Source organism: Pleurodeles waltl, chromosome 4_2, assembly GCF_031143425.1.
Source record: "Pleurodeles waltl isolate 20211129_DDA chromosome 4_2, aPleWal1.hap1.20221129, whole genome shotgun sequence".
In the NCBI taxonomy this organism is placed as follows: domain Eukaryota; kingdom Metazoa; phylum Chordata; class Amphibia; order Caudata; family Salamandridae; genus Pleurodeles; species Pleurodeles waltl.
Genome location: NC_090443.1, coordinates 101,430,906 through 101,447,949, shown reverse-complemented (window position 1 = coordinate 101,447,949; position 17,044 = coordinate 101,430,906). Strand labels below are relative to the sequence as shown.

General features: G+C 45.6%; 1 long non-coding RNA gene across 1 annotated transcript; it reads right to left on the bottom strand.

Annotated features, from left to right (window-relative positions):
• Nucleotides 1-3,880: 3,880 nt before the first annotated feature.
• Nucleotides 3,881-8,588, bottom strand: LOC138292315 (uncharacterized). Its single transcript, XR_011202649.1, has 2 exons — nucleotides 6,891-8,588; nucleotides 3,881-4,275 (listed from the first exon to the last, which is right to left on the bottom strand). It is a non-coding gene; the product is annotated as an uncharacterized lncRNA (long non-coding RNA).
• Nucleotides 8,589-17,044: the final 8,456 nt, after the last annotated feature.

The following is a 17,044-nucleotide window of genomic DNA, read 5'->3' as shown; positions in this document are numbered from 1 at the left end:
CTGAGAATATGGACAGAGGAATCCAAATGGGTTCAGAAAGGCGTAAAACTGGAACGCACCCCTGCTGTTGTGAGCCAGAGTCAATTTTCTATCACCCTAAGCATGGAAGTCCATCAAGGTATTGATTGGTGTATTGGCTTTAGGCCGGAGGGGATTTTGGTGGACCTGGCCCATTTTTCAGTGTTATCGCCAAACTTTTTTTCTTCCTCCTCCGCTAACCAGTGCTAAAGTGCACATGCTATCTGCCTAAAATGTATTATTGGTGATTGGTTTCTCCATGATTGGCATATATAATTTACTAGTTAGTCCCTAGTACAGTGCACAGGACCTGTATATCAAATGCTACTAGTGGGCCTGCAGCACTGATTGTGATAACCCACATGAGCAGCCCTGCAAACATGTCTCAGGCCTGCCACTAGCACTGATTGTGATAACCCACATGAGCAGCCCTGCAAACATGTCTCAGGCCTGCCACTGCAGTGTCTGTCTGTGCAGTTCTGAACTGCCATTTCGATCTGGCAAGTGGACTCACTTGCCAGCCCCAAACCTTCCCTTTTATTACCTGTGAGCTACCGCTACAATAGGTCCAAGGAAGCTCCATGGGCAGGGTATTTAAAAAGTAGAACATGAAATGGTGTGTTTTACATGTCTTGATGGTGAAATACTGCTAATATCGGTTTTCACTATTGTAAGGCCTATCTCTCCTATAGGGTAACATGGGGATTGCATTGAAACATCTTTTAAGTGCAATTTCCCTTTGGGAGCAGATAGAGATGTGGAGTTTGGAGTCTCTTAACTCACAATTTAAAAATATATCTTTTTATGAAGTTGGTTTTTCACTTGTAAGTTTGAAAAAGCCAATTTTAGAAAGTGGGCATTTTCTTGCATGCATAACCATTCTGTTAGTTTGCCTGTCTACTGAATACATGTTTGGGTCAGGATGACAGTTGGGCTGTTTGTGCATTTACTTTTGACAGGCACACAAAAGGAGTTGAGGTGTGCCCTGCGTTTCATGATGGCCAATCACCAGGCTGATGGGTCTTCCTGAGCTAGAGTGGTGGGAAGAGCTGACACTTGCACCTGAAGGGGCTGTGCCTGTCTTTATACAAAGCAGTCTCCAACCCCTCTGGAGTGTGTCTGGAGAAAGAAAAGGGCAGGGTCTAGTGCACTACAAAGACTTTTCTTTGAAGTTTACCTACTTTAAAGACGGAAATGGGTATAAGTACTAGACCTCTGACACCACATAGTAAGAACACTTCTGGACTGAGGACATTCTGTCAGGACGAAGAGCTTGCTGCTGTTGGAGAGACTGCCACTCTACCTGTTCCTTTGTTGAACTGGCCTACTGCTTGCTGCTTCAGTCCTGGGAGTGAAAGGATAGGACTTTGCTTTCTACATCCTGCTTTTCAAGGTTTTCCAAGGCTTCAATTGAGCTTGCTTCCTGTTAGGAAGTCTCTGGGACTTCAAAGACTTCATCTGCCAGTGTCTGGGCTCTTTTGCTGAGAGTCCTGACTTGCTACGTGGTGCCAACTCCAGTCCCTAGGCCCTTGGGAGTGCAAGCTGGTGACCTCAGGGAAAAAATAAATGCGCCGAGCTGGAAGAATCAACACAGTGCTTGTCCCAGCTGGAGATTCGATGTAGCGTCTGTCTTGCGGTTGCAGAATTGACACAGGGCCTGTCCGGCCGCACTCCGATCAACCCAGTGTGTCTGGATTTTCCACGCGTTGTCCCTGGGCACCAACTTCTCATCCACCAGGCACCACAGTAAGGAACTGAGGCTGCGTGACTGGAAATCAATGCATCGCCTTTCCTACGAGGAGCAAATGGACACATCATTTCCCTTGCCAGTAAGGAACCAACGCATTGTCTCACATGCAAGGAAAGAATCGACGCATCACCTCCCTCGTGCAATAAGAAACTGACGCATCACTTTGGTTTTTTTTGGCACCTCACCTCCCACGTGGCCCACATCGTCTTTGCTTTTGATGCATCCGAGGTACTTTGTGCTAAACAGATACATTCATTGATTCATATGAATTAAGACTTGCTTAAACCTTTAAAAAGAGATTTTTGACTTGTGTATGTTGTTTTTTTTTCCTTTGTGTCTTGTTTTACTCAGATAAATAGTGCCTATTTTTCTAAACTGACATGTAGTCATTTTGTAGTGTTTTCACTGTGTTACTGTGTGTGTTTCTACAAATACTTTACACATTGCCTCTGAGATAAGCCAGACTGCTTGTGCCAAGCTACCAAGGGGGTTTATCTTAGCCTTGTGACTCCCTTACCCTGACAAGAGTGAGGGACAACTTGGACAGGTAACAAACCACTGCCATCTATACATATATATATATATATATATATATATATATATATATATATATATATATATATATATATATATATATATATATATATGACGTTTTGGAGGGTAAATTCACATGTCTGCATGCCCTGACCCACACGTCAACCAAGGTGTGCCTGAGCATGAGACAATACAATAACAAGGGGTCAGAATTACTCCCGAACCGAAATACAACTGTGATTTTATGGTTCAGAGAGTATCACAAGAAAAAGTCCATTTTAGTCTGTATGTTTGCATGCTTCATGATGTTTGTATGAACTACAGCTCAAACTTGATAGTTACCAATTCTAAATGGTTGAGATACTGCATACAGTTCTGAAGAAAGCCCACTGACCCTCAGTGGCACTAGATACAGGCTGAAACATGTCGTACCCTTGTTGATAGAGATAATTAGACCCACAAAACATCTCACTGTTTCTAGTCTCACCAAAGGACCTGGCTAATAAAGAGGATTCAGGATTCTGAAAACAATTTTAACTTGCACTTGTTATCCCCTAGACAAAAAGCTCCACTTACAAACTGCGTTGACCCCACCCACTCACACTAGGTGCAGTGGGTGAAGATCCGATAAAGAATAATTCAAATGGTGGTACCTGTTAGTGAGGATCCTACAAATATATCCGTGAGATGGCAGAGACACATCAATTTACCTGGATGCATATCCCACACCATCCTAATATATATTGAGACCAGCTCAGTGACCTCTTAGACCTTAAGACTTCGTTTCTAGATAGGCTAACCCTTTCTTGTGTAATAGTGTTGTTTTTAGACACACTTCTGCCCCCTCCCCCAAGCTCACTGGTCCCGCCCCTATTGCATGTAGCATCACAGTGCCCATACTTTTTTTTAATGCACTTCTACCGTTGGTGACGATAGTACGGGAACAGTTCTTAATTTTTGTGCTGGATTTTCCGGTGCAGAGCACCAGCACTTATTTTTGAGGGCCGGCACTTTTTTTTCTGCCTCAAGCATTTACTGCAAGCAAAAGATACAGGGGAAAGACAGAGGAAGAGAAAAGCGAAAGAGCTTCACAATGGGAGAAAGCAGAAAGCTGCAGGAGAGAGATGAAGGGGCAGGGAGTAGCTGTAAATGGATTGAAGAGGCCGGAGATGGCTTCAGGATTACTCTGCCTTTGTATTCCATGCGTGCACATTTAATTGCAGCAGCCACATGTTTAAGAGGAGGGCTTTGGGAACCGGCACATTTTTATTGACAAATTAAGCACTGTACAGGAACCCAGTGGGAAAAGACCTCATTTATCCTAGGTGGGCCCCACTAACCCCCTCGATGACCTTGGGCCTCTGGAAAAAGTCAACACACCTTTGTTGCTATACGGGGTGTAGAAATACGTAGATCGCAAAATTGTGGCAAACCTGCTCCTCAAGTGAGACTTTTGTGATCACACAACATTCATGTATCTATGCACAACCAGCGCAAGGTCCTCGTGTAGCAGAATACATTTTTTTCATGCTTACATGTCAAGAACTTTCAATTAAATGAAGGACACAGATGCGAGGATTATGCTTTCTCTTTGTTTTACTGACTCAACACAAAATAAATCAAATATCATTAAAACAAAAAAATACCAATACCCATGATGATTTTCAGTATATCACATGTCCCAGTCATGGCCCGGGACCTCAGCTTATATATGACATGACCCCAAAAGTCACTTCCTCTTTCTTTGTAAAAGTCAATTAAGTACCAAAACATATCAGAAACGCAACTCCTTACAGATGAAACTTTTCAAAACCAACTACATCCGAAGTCCCGGAAACCGCAAGCCAAGCTCAACAGGAGCCATATCCTGAAGGAGCAGAATCCTTTCCACCAGAACCAAAGTCCATAGATCTGACCTCTCTAAAAGCTGAAGATCGGGAGATTCATCCTTCATGGTGTCTTCTGATCAGACCCTAAAATGACAAAATTGAAGGTAATACCCTCCATAATGTAAAGAATATACATTTATCAAAATGTCGGTGTGCAAAATCCATAAATCAAGGGAGGGCAAATCCATAAACATTTATAACAATAAATCACAAAAGATTCTTAACAGTTGACCATTATAAGTGTCAAAGAAATATGGAAAGGATAATCCTCGCCCCCGTGTCCTTAATAGAATTGAAAATTCTTGACGCGTAAGCTTGAAAATGTTTTATTCTATGTCAGGGCTGGAGGCTCTGATCATTCTCATTTAAAGCTGTCCAATTGCCACAGTCGCTACATCATCAACTGGTTTGTGATAGAATTTATGAAAAGTAGACGCAGAAGATCAGTTCGCTGCCCTCATAATGTCCTCCAAACGAGAACCTAAAGCATATGTCTTGGAAGCCATGGCTCCCCTGGCCGAATGAGCCCCAAATTTTGATGTATCTATTCAAGCTTCGCTCATCAACGATTTCATCCATCTGGATAATGTAGTGGGCAACTAGAGTCCTGTCTGATTTCTTCAGTGGCAATTTCATATGCTTTCAAACATTAAACAACACATAATTGTGGGTTTTCAGGAAACATCGGATACTTTACAAACCTGCAATTAGTTTTCGTCCTTCTTGTGATGTTAAAGGTAACACCTCCCGGAAAAGAAACTCTCCCTGCTATATCCAGTGTCCTAACATCTGACACTCTTTTACAGGAGATGAGGCAGAGCAACATAGTTAGTTTCGCCAAGAGATCTGTTTTCTAGATAGATAACAATTAAAAGGCTAATTGTCTAAAAACCTTAAACCTATGTCAACATCCCAAAGGAAAGAATATCGGTCCTGAGGAGGATTTGACATGCGGATGCCTTTCATTAACTTGCAAACCAGAGAATGTTCCCCTACAGGGTTACCTTCAATCGTCTCATGACCAGCAGAAATGGCGGACCTGAAGTTATTGACCATTCTGTAGGCCAATCTTGAATTTGCGAGTTCAGCTAAAAAATTCACTGTCAAGACAACATCTGACCCCACGGGATCGAAACCCCGCACATCACACCAACTACTCTATCTCCACCAAGCTGAGGCATACCGCTTTTGAGTGCCTGCTGCCCATGCTTCTTTGGTGAAATCTGCAGCTTGCTGCGAAATGCCTGGGTAATTCCATCTTGACCTGAAACCATCTAGGCCATTACCAGCAGTTTCTCTGACATAACCAACGGATGTTGAAGGCCTTCCAGACTCATCAGAAGATTCTGACAAGGAAGAATGAGTAGCAGGGAAGCTCATGCTAAATATAGACCTACTGGGAACCATGGTTGGGCTCTCCAGAGTGGGGTCACGAGAACAATCTCCACCTTCTGTCGCCGTATGTGATGCAGAGCCCTGGGAATCATCATGAATGGGGGAAAAGCATACCCCGATACTGAGTCCAGTCTTGGCGATAGGCATCTGTTGCCAGAGCTAGAGGGTCCAGACGCCAGCTGAAAAAGTTTGGCATCTGAAAATTGAGATGTGATGCAAAAAGATCCATGTCGCAAGGATCCCACTCTCTGATTATCTGGAGAAAAAGTACTGGATCCAGTTTCCAATCGCTGGAATTTCTCAGATATCTGGAGTTCCAGACCGTTATAGTATTCTGAGAACCTGGCAGATAATCCGCCATGAAACTAGATGTTGGCTGAGGCAATAATGCCAGAATTCCTTGGCAATTTCTGCCAGAATCCTCAATTTCTCCCCCCCCCCCAATTTGTTTGCATATCTGACTGCGATATATTGTCCATCTAAAATAATATACAACAGTCTGTCCTTTGCGGGTAGAGGCTCTTGATGGCAAATAAGCCGCTAGAAGCTCTAAACAATTTATGTGGAGACTCCGTCCAGATCTAGACCATCGGCCCCCTGTCGCCATTGAGCTGCAACGAGCTCCCCAGCCCCACTGACTGGCATCCGATTCGATCATTACGTCTGGATAAGATTGGGAAATGGCTCTGTCATTCCAGGGATCCATATGCTTTAGCCACCAATGAGATTCCATCACTGGTCTCCTCAGTTTGGTGAAGCACCAGGTGGCTGACAACAGGTCGAAGGGGAGAGCACTGAACTCAAGGCAGTGACCCCTCCAAAGGAATTGTAAATATTTCCTGTGGGGAGGAAAGATGGGAATCAAGAGATAGGCATCCTTGAGGTCCCGCTGGACCATCCAGTCTCCTTCTAATAAAATGTCTCTCAGCATGTGTATTTGTTCCATTTTTAAGTGCCTGTACAAAATCCAATGATTGAAATCTTTTGGGTTTAGCACGAGGCAATGACCTCCACCCTTCTGGTCTACTAGGAAAATGGGGCTGATAAAACTGCAAGGATGAGGGGAGGAAAAAAGTACTGCCCCTTTGTTGAGCAGGGCTTGAACCTCTAAGCCTGTAATGGACTGATCTGCTAGGGAAAAATACATTGGGGGGCTGAAATTGCTTCAGAGTACTGAAAAGCTCCAGTCTGAAGCCTAGCACCGTCGGAAAGACCCAAGGGTCTCTAGAAATCTGTTTCCAATGTTCTAGGAATAATCCCACTCTGCCACCCAGTAGCACCTGAGAATGCAATATAATTCTTACCAGAATATCCAGCGTCCTGCATTGCTCCCTGTTGTTCCCGGCGGGACCCTCTACGGAATCTGGAATGTGCTCCTCTGGAGCAAGTGGGGTAGAAGGTGGTTTGCAAAGGCTCTCCATACCAACCTCCTCTTCCTCTTGAATAGTAGTTTTGAGGACTTGAGAAAGATCCACGGCTGGGCATTCGCTCTCCGTAATGAGCGGTCCTGAGAAAAAGGCCTCTTTTGAAAACCTTTTTAAGTGACATTTGGGCCTTGTCGAGGGAGCAACAGGTATAACAGAAGTTCTTTGATGAAAGACGCCCCAAAGAGTAATCCGTCGGCCGAAGGGCCAGCTTTTGAGGTGGCCAGGTAATTTAGTTCGGGGTCGATACGCATGAGGATAGACCTTCTATGTTCGGATGAAATAGCACAATTGGTATTACCAAGCTGACATATGGCCCTTTGCACTGAACCAATTAAAATGTTGGTGTCCACTGGTGGCCCTGATTCTTTGGAATGGAAAGCCAGCTCCAGAATTTTAGTTAGAGGACCAGACATGTCTAAAGGTTTGCCTTGGCAGTTATGCCACAACCTGTCCAGGCACTTTTTAGGGTCCCTGGTGAATTTCTTCATAAAAGTCACCATAGTGGGGTCAACTTCTGGTGTCTCAGCAACCTTGCCTTCTAGATCTCGTCTAGGACATTCCGCTCTGAGGCGGGACCGGACCTCTTTATCAAAGTTGTTGCGTATGTGAGATTGTACATACTTTGCGACTCCTGGAGAAGGAATCTAATTGGACGCTCTGGGGTGTATAATCTGAGTGGGATCAAAATCGAGCACTTGGTGGGGGTGGAGGGGACTTGTTTCTTAGGTTTCTTACTAGGACCCGGTTTATCAGAGTCATCAGAGTCCTCTGAGGATGTATCTTTCTCTGAAGAAGAAGGGAAAAACCAAGAGTCTTTTTTGACACTATAATTATGCTCACTGGTTCTTTTGCGGTGAAGTTTTTCAAAAGCGTCATCATGGACGTCTGTAGACTCAGAATCCAGTCCTTTCCCTTTATCTTTAGATTTAGATCCTTTGCCGTGCATCTGGTTACGAGAGTAGCCGAGGAGCTGACCAAAAACATGGTCCCAAAGCCCTAAATATGATATCGTTAACAGACTGTTGGACCCTACAATCAAGGGCTTCAACCAGGTTCATGTCAAGTTTATTACCAGTATCTTCAGGGTAATACCCTGATTCATTCTCATCCTCTTGAGCCATTCTCCTGATATATATAATTGTTTTGATATAGTAATTATTGGCAGGAGGGATCAATATAGGGAGAGTGTAAAACCCCTACCCAACTAAACAGGTCAATAAAATGTGGAGGGAGCAGCCTGGGAAAAAACACACTCTAGGCAGACCCTATTCAAATTATTGCAGCCCTGAGCTCTAAGCAGTAGGGTGTACTGGGAGCACATAAACAGCAGAGGACACTTCCATGAGGTCGCGTCACAAGAGAAAAGAGCTGGCTTCTCAGAGAATCACTCTGGAAAAAAACGGCCATAAAACGCAACGCGAGGAGTGAAAATAGAAATCGAACTACGCAAGTGAAGCGTAGTCTGCTCCCACTCCACAGAAGGCCAGCATCGGAATGCGAGCCAAATCACTTCGCCAGAACACATCCAAATAGGCAATACGAGTATACACTAGGTAAATAAATGAATGAGTACTTATCTGCTGCAGAGCAGCAAAGAAAGAGGAAGTGACTTTTGGGGTCATGTCTTATATAAGATGGGGTCCTGGGCCATGATTGGGACATGTGATATACTGTAAAGCATCATGGGTATTGATGTTTTTTGTTTTAATGCTATTTGATTCGCTGCTGTGTTGAGTCAGTAAAAGAACGGGAAAGGATAATCAGAGACTCCAGTGCTGACATAGAATTGTGTTTCACCACACTACTTAAGTCGGGACCTTAATGTTCCATTGCGCCACATGTTGCCCGCGCTTATTGGGCGCCAGAGCAATATCATGCTACGTATAGGACACATTTCAATAAAAGAAGCAATCCAAAGGATGCATGTAAGTGTCACTACTGGTGTTTTCCAGCAGAGGTCGCTGGAGCATAATAGTTTTTGAAGCCTTAGCTAAAACGGGTTAAATGCGCGTTATTAGCTGTAGACCCCTGCATCCTTAGTTCATTGACATGGCCGAATTCTACAAGCATGTATTTGGCCCTTTAGATGGAATGCAGAGTTCATCGACCACGATATCGCTTGTATGACTACTTAATAATACTGCCGTAATTATCGGTCACTGAATTACAAACCGGAGACGACAGCAGAGGCTGGCAGGCTACGGCCACTAATGTGTGGTGGACACTTTGGTCATAGAACCTGCTAACCTAACTTAGAGCTTCCCCCACTAGCAGACATATATGCTAACTGTTCCAATCTGGTTCATGCCAATGCACCGCGCTTCCTTTCACTTTAATAACAACATTAGTAAATGACCTGCAAAAGCCTTCTTCTTCGGTGAGCTTATCCCAAGATTCTATTAATGGTGCAAATCAAATCACATTTGAGCACCATTTCCGATGATCCTAACTTCAGTGGGATTCAAATTGTTTTTCATCTCATTAGGTTTTTTGGTGTGAAGACATCTCAAAGTTGCTGTCTGCTTTCTGCAGTGAAGGTGCTAGCACGCCTGGTCCTTAGTAAGAAAACTTACAAGGAGAAACGTATAGGCCGATGAACCTTTTCAATCGCATGGAGTATCCTAGCTATGTAGTAATCGATGAACATCAATTATCAGTGTAATTAATAAACAACCACTATGAGAATCATTAAGCATGAGACAATATATCAACATTTCATGAATAACCACAACGCAATTATATGTTTTATCAATTTTATTTCCCTATTAGTTACAATACTAAGTCATAAGGTTAATTCAAACTTTATTAAATCAGCTCAGAATTAGTTCATTAATGACCACCAATAACATAATCTAATCTGAATTTTAGATAACATATGCTCAAATGCTTCAGCATAAGCCAACAAGGATGAATATAACAGCATTAATAGCAAAGTTCAGCAATCAGTCCGTCAATCATTTGTCACTGTCAGCGTCTCATAAAGAATCCTACCTAGCCCAAATTAGCATTTAGCATGTGGGACTTCATGCGAAAACAATTTAGAGCATGAATTTGGAAAACATCTAGCTAGTAGATAACCTAGAAAAACAGCACAGTTGGTACATAGAAAGGAAAGGCACAAAAGTTAATCAGTCACATTGTCATAGCTACCTATCCACGAAATGGATCAGCAACAAAGTCAGTCTTCATCTTCAGGTCATCAATCGATCAGCAAAGCATCAGGCTCTCAAGAGCATGAGCCCAATAACTTAATCTCAATTCGCGTCCTCTGGCATCATGAATTCTCCCCTCGCATCTGCCCACGCATCTGAAGTTTTAGCCCCTTGTTATGACTTTTCATTAGAGTTTTTCAGTCCATCCCCCTAATTCCTAATTGGTCAGTCAATCGGCAGATACGACTCTATACTATAATATTAATTTTACAAATCTATGAGTTCCAATATTTCCCCATGCCCAATTAGTTGATTGGTTCACTGTACGATGTCCTCATCATCCGGCTCATCAGGTATCGAAAATGTTGCATCTTCTTCTCCAGTCAGTGCTTCTATTGTTCGAGTCCTCAGAAAGTACATCTCGTCTACTCTACACATAATTGTTTCAATTTGATTCCATCATCTCCTGTCTGTCGGTACATTGCAGAAAATTCTAGCTCAGCAAACTTTAACATCAGGTGGTTCAAGGTCAGTTTAGCATCTCAACTTCACTTCAGCATACGCTAATAATTCAGATTCTGCATGAGGCCTGGTAAAATTAGGCCACAACTTTGGCTAAGTTAACTCTACAATATAATGCAAAACATAGGTTATACATCTTAATATGACATACTACTACATTATTATTATACATTTTCATTATTTCACAAATCTTTAGTCCTTTTAGTACAAGTTCGTATAAGTGGCTGCCATACCCCGTGGGCACATTTTCAAACGTGCACATTCATTTTTCTCTTGTCAGGAATAAGGTCATGCGTGGTCCAGGTCTCGCCCGAAACTCCGCTGCGCGACTCTGCAGCACTTTATGCGCACCACTTGTCATCCCCTCTTGTTCCAAAGGTGGCCTTCAGCGTCGTCTGCCCTGTGGCAAAGCTCATAGAGCTGCAGGTTCAGGACATTGGCGGTCAAGATGCACTTATCAGTGCTATTCCATGAAGGGACTACAATTCCCATGTTTTTTGAGGCAGCAACCATCTTGGGGTGTGCCAGGCCTATAAAGCCCCGCCACACAAGCACGTTGCTCACTATTTTGAAGACTTCGATGCAGACGAACCTCGTGGGGGTTTCTCTGGAAAAGAGCAGAGTTCTTGAATGGCAGAGGGTCATCCAACCGAAGTATCCTTGTTTCCATGGTGCATTCAAAAACGAGTAGGTCGTACTCAGTTGATTCACAGATGTAAAGCGCTCTTGACATGGCAATTCAAGCGCTTCAGTTCACAGATGTAAAGCACTCTTGGCACCACAATTCAACGCTTCTGTTTACAGATGTAAAGTGCTCTTGGCACGGCAATTCAAGCGCTTCAGTTCACAGATGTAAAGCGCTCTTGTCACTGCAATTCAAGCGCTTCAGTTCACAGATGTAAAACACTCTTGGCATGACAATTCAAGCGCTTCAGTACATAGATGTAGAGCGTTCTTGGCACAGCAATTCAAGCGCTTCAGTTCACAGATGTAAAGCGCTCTTGGCACGACAATTCAAGCGCTTCAGTTCACAGGTGTAAAGCGCTGTTGGCACGGCAATCAAATCGCTTCAATTCACAGGAGTAAAAGGTTCCTGGCACAACAATCAAAGTGATTTAGGCCTCTTGAGTAAAAGTGCCCTCTTAGTATAATAAGTGAAGCACCTTAAGGCAAGGCAAGTAAAAGCGCTTCCTGGTATTATAAGTAAAGCGCTTCAAGTTCAATGAGTAAAAACCTTTTGGTCTTTATAGTTGTGAATGTGCAAGTATTTTTGGAGATAAGCAAATCATAGTTTTCATTGTTCTTTGAAAAGCTTAAGATGTGAAAAGCATATTTAATTCTTTGAGATTTTCTAGGTCATGATCAAAGGTTTATGTTGTGAATGCAGAGATGTTACAGGATTGATCTTTTGAGTGTAATCATAGTTCAAAGCTCTTGCCATCTCTTGTTTCTGAGGTCGTAGTTTATTCTTGTTCCATGTTTCAAAGAAGGGGCTATGCCCTCATTTCAAAAGGGGTCTCCACCTGATATCTCGGAGACGCATTTAGTCAAGAGCCTATTGATAAGTTGCATTTCTATGAATGAGTAAATGCATATCTATTCTAACCTTTTCTTTTCACATCTCTCTCCCTGCTGTTCCCCACCCTAATTCCCTTCCCCTGACTGGCTTCACCATAACACTGTGCTATAATAGCTTTCTGAGTTGGTGACGCCGGAAGGTGGGCCTTTTGTTCAGCGACGTGCAGATCCCGAGGAAAGGACACTGTGACATCTCTACGATTAATTTCTCTATGAACTTTTATAAATCATAACATATAAGCATTTATTAACAATTTCTAATGAGCTTATCTGCTTCAACAGTACATCTCTGATGATTAAATGTGTCATCACACCATTCTTTATCAACATATTACAATTCAGTTTCTGCTGTATTTTGTCTCCTTTCCAAATCTTCCCTATAAATTATTTCCCTGTTTTGTTCTTCCCTCTTCTGATTATTTTTAGATATTTCCAATTTTATCTTTTGACATAATTTACATAAACCCCATAATCCTAACATGAAGCAATCACAATTAATATTCCCTGTATGATTTTAATAATACCCCATTCCAAATTTGACTAAGCCAATTCCCCACTGAAGCAAATCATTTTCCAACCTTTTCCCAAACACCTGGTTCTTTCAATTCTTTTAATTCCTTACTTGAGTTAGTCAGATTAGTGAGTAAGTCTCTTATCTCCCTATCATTATTTGGAATATAGGAACAACAATGCCGTCGTCTTTCACTAAAAGAATGTCTAAAGCAAGCCTATTTTGAAGCGTCATAGCTCTATCTGCGGCTAATTCAGTATCTATCAGGAGTATTGCCCCTGTAAAATTTGTCAGCATGTTATCCACAATAGTAGAAAACTTTCATATCTTGATCGAATTCAGAATGACTCCCACTGAAGGAATCAGTGCACCAAAGATATCTCCCACAATTGCAGAAGAGGTTTCCCTCCTCTGTCACCTATGACGTAACTCTGTCAATTTCGGAAACTTTAAGTCATCTATCTGGTAAATTTTAGGGAAAACTATCCCCAAATAATATGTCCAATACCATCCTCTTGGAAGAGGGTAATAATCATTAAGTCCACAAATATAATAGATCCCAGGATTAGCAGGGTCCTGACCATTCAGCATAAAAGTCCACTTACTCTGAAACAAGATCACATGCCTACATTCACTTGTTTCCACAAATAAAGTGTCAGTGCGTGATTTTGGCCTATATATACAAAGCTTCCCTACGTGTAATGCATCTAATACTAATTTCCCTTGTGTTTTAATAGCAGTGTAAGCATAATCATTTTTATAAGTTATTTTCTCCAAACCTTTTTCTAATTATTCTTTTAATGCTTTTCTCCTATCATCGGTATGCCCTATGAAGCTCTTTTCTAAAGGTGTAAGCAAGCATGTGAGATTATTACGATGCGCATAGGCTGTTCCAAATGTTAATGTAGGCTCAAAGAATCGTCTAACTTGCACTATATCATCAAATCAAATCAACAACATTTATAAAGCGCGCTACTCACCCGTGAGGGTCTCAAGGCACTAGGGGAGAGGGATTACTGCTGCTCGAAGAGCCAGGTCTTGAGTTGCCTCCGGAATGCGAGGTGGTCCTGGGTGGTCCTGAGGTTGGTGGGGAGGGAATTCCATGTCTTTGCTGCCAGGTAGGAGAAGGATTTCCCACCTGCTGTGGTGCGGCGGATGCGGGGGACGGCGGCGAGTGCGAGGTTGGCGGGTGGGCGTGTAGAAGCTGAGGCGACGGTTGAGGTAATCGGGTCCCTTGTTGTGGAGGGCTTTGTGTGCGTGGGTGAGGAGCCGGAAGGTGATCCTTTTGTTGATGGGAAGCCAGTGCAGGTGTCTCAGGTGGGCGGAGATATGGCTGTTGCGGGGTATGTCGAGGACGAGGCGGGCGGAGGCGTTTTGTAATCGCTGCAGACGTTTCTGGAGTTTAGCTGTGGTTCCTGCGTATAGGGTGTTACCGTAGTCCAGGCGGCTCGTGACAAGGGCATGGGTCACAGTCTTTCTGGTGTTGGCGGGGATCCAACGGAAGATCTTCCGGAGCATGCGGAGGGTGAGGAAGCAGGAAGATGATACGGCGTTGACTTGTTTGGTCATGGTGAGAAGTGGGTCCAGGATGAATCCGAGGTTGCGTGCGTGGTCTGAGGGGGTCGGTGCGGTGCCCAGGGCCGTGGGCCACCAGGAATCGTCCCAGGCAGACGGGGTGTTTCTGAGGATGAGGATTTCCGTTTTGTCTGAGTTCAGCTTCAGGCGGCTGAGTTTCATCCATTCTGCAACGTCTTTCATTCCATCCTGCAGGTTGGTTTTGGCGGTGGCTGGGTCTTTGGTGAGGGAAAGTATCAGCTGGGTGTCGTCGGCGTAAGAGATGATGTTGATGTTGTGTTTGCATGCGATGTCGGCGAGGGGGCTCATGTAGACATTGAAGAGAGTCGGGCTGAGCGAGGAGCCCTGTGGGACGCCGCAGATGATCTTGGTGGGATCCGAGCGGAACGGCGGGAGGTAGACTCTTTGGGAGCGGTCGGAGAGAAAAGAGGCGATCCAGTCCAGGGCCTGTCCTTGGATACCGGTGGAGCGGAGGTGGGATATTAAGGTGCGGTGGCAGACGGTGTCGAAGGCAGCCGAGAGGTCGAGGAGGATGAGGGCGGCTGTTTCTCCGTTGTCCAGGAGAGTTCGGATGTCGTCGGTGACTGCGATGAGGGTGGTTTCTGTGCTGTGGTTGGCCCGGAATCCGGATTGGGAGGGGTCGAGCAGGTTGTTGTCTTCGAGGAAGTTTGTCAGTTGTTTGTTGACGGCCTTCTCGATGACTTTGGCCGGGAAGGGGAGGAGCGAAATGGGGTGGAAGTTTTTCAGGTCGCTGGGGTCTGCCGTAGGTTTCTTCAGTAGGGTGTTGACTTCCGCGTGTTTCCAGCTCTCGGGGAAGGTGGCAGAAGCAAACGAGCTGTTGATGATGGTCTGGAGATGCGGGGCGATGATGTCGTCGGCTTTGTTGAAGATGAAGTGTGGGCAGGGGTCTTAGGGGGCACCGGAGTGGATGGAGTTCATGGTAGCTTTGGTCTCTTCCGTGCTGATGTGAGTCCAGGCGTTGAGGGTGATGGCTGGGATTGTAGGTTCTGTGGTGGTTGGCTGTGTCTGGTGTCCGAAGCTGTCGTGTAGGTCGGTGATCTTACGATGGAAGAAGGTGGCGAGGGAGTTGCAGAGTTCTTGTGAGGGCGTGATGGCGTTGGCGTTGGGATTGGAGAGCTCTTTGACAATGTTGAAGAGTTCTTTGCTGTTGTGGGTGTTCTTGTCCAGTCTGTCTGTGAAGGAAGTCCTTTTGGTGGCGCGGATCAGTTGGTGGTGTTCGCGGGTGGCGTTTTTTAGGGCAGACATGTTTTCTGCGGTGTGGTCCTTGCGCCAGGCTTTCTCGAGGGTGCGGCAGGGTTTTTTAGATTCCTTGAGGGTGTCTGTGAACCAAAGAGGTTTCCTGGTGTTGGTCTGTCTTGGGAGACATCTGAGGGGTGTGAGGTTGTCTGCGCAGTTGGTGATCCAATGCGTGAGGCTGAGGGCTGCATCGTTGGGGTCGGTGGAGAAGGTGGGTTGGTTGTCGCTGAGAGTGGAGAGAAGCTGTTCCGCGGGGATTTTGTTCCAATGTCTGCGTGTGATGGGTTGTGTGCGGAGGTGGCGAGTCTCGCATCGGAAGGTGAAGTGGACACATCTGTGGTCGGTCCAGTGTATTACGGAGGAGTGGCTGAAGGATACATGGTTGCTGGCGAAGAAGATGGGGTCGAGCGTGTGTCCGGCGATGTGGGTGGGGGTGTTCACCAGTTGCTTGAGACCGAGGTTGTCGAGGTTGTCGAGCAGGGCGGTGGTGTTGGGGTCGTTGTTCTGTTCCAGGTGGAAGTTTAGGTCGCCGAGGAGGATGTAGTCCGGTGAGGCAAGGGCGTGTGGGGAGATGAAGTCAGTGATAGAGTCGCTGAAGAGGGCGCGTGGTCCAGGGGGTCTGTAGATGAGAGTTCCTCTGAGGGTGGTCCTGGGGTCGGTGTGGATCTGGAAGTGCAGGTGTTCGGCGGCGAGGGGGGTGTCTTCGGTGGAGGTGGTGACGTTGATGGAGTCCTTGAAGACGATGGCGATTCCTCCACCGACTTGGTTGGTGCGGTCTCTCCTGGAGATCTTGTAGCCGTCGGGGATGGCTATGGCGATGTCGGGAGCTGAAGAGGAGTTCATCCGGGTCTCAGTGATGAAGGCGACGTCCGGTGCGGTGGAGTCCAGGAGGTCCCATAGTTCAACGGCGTGCTTGTGGACGGAGCGTGCGTTGATCAGGATGCATTTGAGGTGGTTGTTGGCGCGTGGGCTGGCTGGCGTGGTGGATTCACGGTGGAAGGTGAGTTTGCAGGTGAGGCATGCGAAGGGTCCATGGGTGCGTTTAGGGTTGGCTTTGAAGCAGATACTGGAGCGCCCCGGGTTGAGGGCGTGGAGGGTGTTGGGGTCGTAGTGGTGCTGTGGGGTTTGGGGGTGCTGGGGGCCAGGGGTCGTGGCGCTGGGCGCGGTCCAGGCACGGACGGGCTTGCCTTTGGCGTGCCAGCGGTGCGGCCGCACAGCGGCCGCCATAAGAGGGAGGAGGGGGGGAGGAGGGGTCAGCTGGGGGTGGGGGGCAGGAGGGGGGCGACGAATGGGAGCAGGGGGGGCGGGGCCGAGCGGTAGGTTGCGGCGGGAAAGCGGATGGTGGGGGGGTCAGGTAGAGGGGAGGGGAGAAAAGATAGGGGAGGGGGGTTACAGAGGTGGAGGGGAGTAAGGAAGAAACAGAAGAGAAGAAGAGA